The following is a 6,004-nucleotide window of genomic DNA, read 5'->3' on the forward strand; positions in this document are numbered from 1 at the left end:
TAGATCCCTTTGAAATGACACAACTAGAAAATATGCTGTACTGTATGAAAATGGCATAAAACTGCTTAAATAAACATTTTTGAAGGAAAAATAAAGTTTAAAGATTCTTTGTTTGATACTCCTTATAATTATTTCTCTTGTAATTTTTAAGGTTTATGGCTTTTACTCTTCTGTTTTTACCATACATACATACTCATGCTACTTTATCTGTAGCATCTCTAAAACATCCATATTGTACTCACATGATACTACCTGTGCCAGGTCTCCACCTGGCATATTCTATGCATTCAATTTTTTTTTTATTGCAGCCATATCATGCGGGGAGGAGAGTACATCAGTAACAGCAGAGTTAAGCATCTCTATAAAATTTTGTTTCATTTCTAAAATGTGAATTTTAAAGACAATTTGATCCATATACTTAGCATTTGTACACTAAAATGGGAAATGAGAAAAGGCACCTATTGGTTCTGTAGAAGAAAAAATTAGTGGTCTATAAAATAATTAATCTTCATTGCAGTAAAATGAAACATATTTCACCTAAATAGCCAGTGGCTATATTGCTGTGTTGTGACTAGACAGTGGTAAGAATGGAGGAATTCCATTCAGACATTGCATGAAACTGTCTGATGCCAGTCACTGTTGGCCACAATTAATGACACCAAATAGTCTCAAGATATTGCATCATAATGCACCTTCAACAGATAAAACTCAAGAGCAACATAGTAATATTGACACAAGAACACAAAACTGTCTCACACTGGAAGATGCCAATGGGTCATGCCAAACAAGTTTTACTCTCTCACCCATAGCTCCAGGTAATAGCAAACACAGTGCAATTGGTTACAGAACCATTCAACTAAGAATGAAACAGCTTATACTAATTCTCCTTCCAATGCATGCATTGAAAAGTACCAATAACAGTAGCTACAAGTGTACTAACAACAGGATACAAGATGAGAAACTTCCAAGATGAGTAAGGTAATCCTGCCATAAAGTTAAGTTCCAAAAATTAACATATATAACAGGTGCAACTTCATGAAACTACAAAATGCTCATCAGGTTATTGTGAACTAAAGCTACAGTGCGCAACTCAAAGATGGTTTAAGCAGAGGATCTATGAATAACTTCACTTAAAAAATAACAATACTGAATTGTAAAATTGTACAACTGATATCATTCAATGGTATCATGTTAATTGTGACAATATACAATCCTTGTAATAGTAAAGAAATTTAAAGACTTATATGTCCATCAAACAGATAGCTCTCAAAGGTATCCTCGAGATGAGGCAAAATACACTGCAAGATTAACCTAGTATTCCCACCAAATACATATAAATTCCATTCTTAACTATATCTTCCATTCAGGAATGTAATCTTTATTTTTCACATTCTTATGAATAACTATACTTTCCTGCAGAAAACTGTGCTATTGTAGGCTTTTACACATAAAATAAATTTAGGGCTAGTTTTATTACTATTTTCAAGTACAATTTATGTAAGAAATTGGCATAAAACACCATGATGTACGATCAAGTCAGATAATTTATAAAACAAATGCAGAATTGTGTGTGCATATATGTATGTGGTGTCAGTTATGTGACTGAATGAATATTTCGAGTTCCATTTACATAGAATTAAGATATTTGGAACAAGACCTTTATTTAAGGAGTTTTATTAACAAGTAACAATGTTATATATAATATTTAAGGTCTGAAAAATATTTTTTATAATACTTGTTCTACTTTTGGCCACCAGCTATAATTTTTTGTTGCCTAGATAAGAAGCAAATAACAGGAATTCAAAATTTTATCAAGCTACTGGTTTCTTTAATGAAAATTCTAAGTATTCCAACTATTGAAGCAGTGATTGTTAATATTATATAAACATCTGGAAATATATTCATGTTAGTTACTTTATCTCCATGCATTCAAGATAATTTCTTGGAAAATTCACTATATTTCATTATACAACTATTATGAATGTACCTGATGATAACAAAACCTTGTCGAAACATTATACATTTGCTGTTAAACTTATATTACAGTTTTTCTTTATTACCCATTCAAGCCGTCTCCAAGCATTATATAACTATTATGAATGTTAATGATTATGACAACTTCATGAACTATTTTTGTCACAAATAAATTATAATTTTTTTGTAACTGCCTGAATTACACCTACTACAACATGTAACTCTCAATCAGCATTTACTCTTACTGTACATACATTGCTAAAGTTCTTCTTTCATTCTTTATGGTCATCAATCTCAATTTTTTTTTAATCTTTTTCTAGTATATAAAGGAATAAATGTTTGTACCAAACTAATAACAAACAGTTCTAAATTGTATTGGGTTTTTTTAAAGGAGGCCTATACAGTGCTCTTCAAACATTGTTAAATAACTTTCTGAAGGCCTACATTCCTGTTGATACCAATGATCTTGACTTCTACATTCCTCGACATAAAAGTACACTTTCACAAGAACCCAGGTATTTGGCACCCTAATGTGACTGGAAAATAAAGTGAACCTGTGAACATAGCTGTGTAAATATTTGCCTCTTATTATATCACATTAACTTTGTAGTAACAGAGTAAGTGTTTGCAATGAGTAAGTAAAAAAAACTTTTACTATCATGCAATCATTAGTACAGACTTTTGAAGTCATGTTAAATATTTAAGCACAAATAGAGCCCTCAGTATGTCACCTAATCAAGTTTTAAAGTTAATAATAATAATGACAGTTAGAGCTAGGCAATTAAAGGTATTTGTTGACTGATTAATTGATGGCCCCAGCATTTAATTTATCAATTAGTACAGTGTTCAATATTTAAAAACTGACAGTTCTTATGCAAAGATGTTAAATAAAATAATAAAACAAAGATCAACATTTTTACTTACACAAACATTTATTTGTAAAGTTAAATAATTAAAAATATACAGGCTAAAAAAAATTTAAACTCTGCATGTTTCTGTGTAAATAATTACACCACCTTCATGAGAATCCATCAAGAAGTACACATAACACTGCTTATAAACCTAAGGTACGTGTATAATTAGCATACAAGTACAATGGCACCATTTACAACAATTTCCAAAAATTTATTTCAATGGCTCCTGGGCCTAAATCTTTATTTAAACTTATTTTGTTTTTAACAATTTCTAAAGATTCTCTTATATTTAATTCATCTTTATCTGTTAACAGTTTACAAATTTTTACATTATCCAAATCAATAATATGTTTAAAATTCGTCATATGTTCCGCCAAAGCCGATTCACCCGTTTTTAATTTATCTACAGTATTTTGATGTTCTTTTACTCTAAATTTAAGGTTCCTACTTGTCTGTCCAATATAACTTAGACCACAAGTACATGAAATGTTGTATATACCATATTTATCCCTCAATTCAATTTTGTCTTTCAAACCATTAATTATATGACATAATTTTAATTGAGGAGTAAATGTTACTTGGCAATTCAAGTTTTGCCTAAACATATTATCTGTTTTTATTGACCATGGTAAAACATGAGGCAAACATATTTTTTCTCTATTTTCCTTTTTTGTTATTTCCAATTTCGTACATCCAGAAATTTGAAGTTTGTTATAATACTTACTGTACATCCTATCTAGGATTTGAGGTTGATACCCTCTATCAGTCACTACCTGTTTTAAATACTTTAATTCTAACATCAAATCCTCATCATATGACGAAATATTGATAGCCCTATAAACAAAAGACGAAAATGAGGATATTTTTTGTGACCATAAAAGACACAATCTCAAATGCGGCGGCATGGCAACTGAGAATGGTTTCCTGTATACAAAAGTAGACAGAAACCCCTTCTCTCTTTTTACAGAAACATCTAAAAAATTTAAACAACCATAACCTTCGACTTTTAAAGTGAATTGCATATCAGGGCTAATGAAATTCAGATGTTTCTGGAACTCAATTAATGTGTCATTACCATGTCGCCACACCAGAATCGTGTCATCCACGTACCTTACCACACTTCGGGTTTTATCAATGCTGTTTTTAGCACATAAGTTTCAACCCCAAACATGAAAATGTCCGCTAACAAAGGTGATAAAGATGACCCCAGTTTATTTAGTTTCTAAACATTATTTCCTATCTTAAAATAACTATTTGTTACACACAATCTTGTTAAATTCATATCATGTACTTCTAACCGTGACAAAATCTTACTAGCTAGTAATCTATATTTTAAAACAACTTGACACTTCTACTACGTGTACATTTGTAAATAATGATAATACATAAAAAACAACTAATTTATCACTTTCTATTATGTGCACATTCTTAACCTTTTTTTAACAAATTCCAATGAATTTTTAACTGAGTATGTATGCGAATTTGTTAAAAACAAACATTTTTTAACAATAAACTTAGCCACCAAATGTGTCTACAATCCGCTGTTATCCACAATAGGGCGGAACGGTACCCTGATTTTATGTACCTTAGGGAGTGCATAAAACCTTGGTAAATTAAACTGATATAGTACAATATTTCTTTGTTCATTAACTGTTAATAAGCTGCAGGTTTTCACAGCCGTTCTTACTTTATCATGTATTATATTCGTAGGATCTTTCTTGATTTCAATATAAGAACCATCATTTAAAAGTTGTTTAATGTTATCATTATACACATTTTTATCTAATATGACAATCTCCCCACCTTTATCTGCTTTAGAAATAACAATGTTCATATTATCTTTAATAGCATGAGTTCATTAACTTCATGATTATAAAAGTTTCTTTTAGTTTTTCTGGTATCTGAAGTTAAAATTTTTGCCACTGATGTTCTAACAGTATCCTTTACAATATTATCATTAACTTTCATTTTTTTTAAACTAGTTTCTACAGCCACTATTAAATCATCTTTCCCTGACCTACTGTTATCTACCGAAAAATTCAAACCTAGCTCAAGAATTTTAATTTGTTCTGTTGTAATATTTTCCTTTGACATATCTATTATTTTTGGGTTGTTTAACAATTTAGTGTACTTCTCATTTAGCATCACATTATTAATTTATTGGGTTTTTGCAGTTTTACTCCTCTTTTCTTTGATAATACTTCTAAGAATTTTAAATTGAGTTTGTTTTATAATAGACATTGCCCTATTGTCTTTTAAGTTACATTTAACTATAATACTATTTGGCACAACACAGTTTTTCTTGCATTTCATTACAAAATTTAGTTGATTAAGTTGTCTTCTATGTAAACTTCTCAATTTGTTGACAATGTGACCCTCTTCTTTTTCGTCTTCCATTGTACACTTCAATATCACGTAGTCTTCTTTGGTCGTTCCTGTCTTCTAAGCGTCGTCCATCATAGAAGAACACAGTTACCCAAACAGGAACTATGTGGCCTTAATAGACCCACTCGACCCGTTGACAGTTTGTACATTACGGGTTGTAATTATTTACACCAATACACATAGAATTTTAAGTTTCTTTTAACTTGTATATTTTTAATTTTTTAACTTTACAAATAAATGTTTGTGCAAGTAAAAAAACGTTGATCTTCATTTTATTATTTTGTTTAACATCTTTGCACAAGAACTGTCAGTTTTTACGTATTGAGTTTTACTATTAACGGGGTTTTATGACAGAATGGAAATAGGAGGTACATATTAAAAAAAAAGAGATTAACACAATACAATAACATGTCAAAATGGTTGAGAAAACCACTAGGGGGATATTCTGAGCTTTCAATTGGTTATTCACATGTCATATATAGAAGTGTATATAAGGGAGCATTTCAAAAAATAGAATGAGTTGAGCAGGGGGCCACTGTGTCTGGTTCAGTATATGAACAATATATTAGCAAACAGAAAAGTTAAGAAGTTCTTATTTTAAATTCTAGCCTATTAATATTGGTAGTTTGAGTTCCTAATTTGTACAGAACTATTGAATTTGTATTTTTACATCACAAACATCTAATTTGAACCAGTGCTGCATTCAACATACCACGTGACACACAAAAATC

At 30.2% G+C, this 6,004-nt stretch overlaps 1 protein-coding gene across 1 annotated transcript in view; it reads right to left on the reverse strand.

Annotated features, from left to right (window-relative positions):
* LOC106458105 (folliculin-interacting protein 2-like) overlaps positions 1-6,004 on the reverse strand; it is a 26,186-nt gene that overhangs the window by 6,046 nt on the left and 14,136 nt on the right. The gene's annotated exons all lie outside the window — the stretch shown is intronic.

Source organism: Limulus polyphemus, unplaced genomic scaffold (genome assembly GCF_000517525.1).
Source record: "Limulus polyphemus unplaced genomic scaffold, Limulus_polyphemus-2.1.2 Scaffold20, whole genome shotgun sequence".
NCBI classification, from domain to species: Eukaryota; Metazoa; Arthropoda; class Merostomata; order Xiphosura; family Limulidae; genus Limulus; species Limulus polyphemus.